Source organism: Fukomys damarensis, unplaced genomic scaffold (assembly GCF_012274545.1).
Source record: "Fukomys damarensis isolate Sample0158 unplaced genomic scaffold, DMR_v1.0_HiC HiC_scaffold_28660, whole genome shotgun sequence".
In the NCBI taxonomy this organism is placed as follows: Eukaryota; Metazoa; Chordata; class Mammalia; order Rodentia; family Bathyergidae; genus Fukomys; species Fukomys damarensis.
In genome coordinates, this window is record NW_022929572.1 from 1 (window position 1) to 375 (window position 375).

General features: G+C 49.6%; 1 non-coding gene across 1 annotated transcript; it reads right to left on the bottom strand.

Annotated features, from left to right (window-relative positions):
• Positions 1-236: 236 nt before the first annotated feature.
• Positions 237-308, bottom strand: Trnaa-ugc. Its single transcript has one exon. It is a non-coding gene; the product is annotated as a tRNA-Ala (tRNA).
• Positions 309-375: the final 67 nt, after the last annotated feature.

Sequence of the window (375 nt, forward strand, 5' to 3'; positions counted from 1 at the left end):
CTCACCTGAGAAGCACACACATGCATCAAAGATGTCAGTGGAGCATTCGCGCTGTTTGGATCTGTGATGAGTAGAGAAAAATAGTACCTGGGGCTTGAAGGAAAGAAGAGAACTTGAGCACCTTTTCTAACCGGCGTGGAGTCCACTTTCCCGTGTTTTCTCAAGCATTTCACTAGTATCGTAGATTTCCAACCATGGAAGACAACGTAATACGAGTAAAAAGTTCAAACCACCACTGGAGATACCGGGAATCGAACCCGGGACCACGTACGCGCAAAGTACGCGCTCTACCGCTGAGCTACATCCCCATGCAGTGTGGTGGGCTTCCTCAGGCTATTCTTATGTGTTATGTGGTGCACGGTCCCTCCAGGGAGG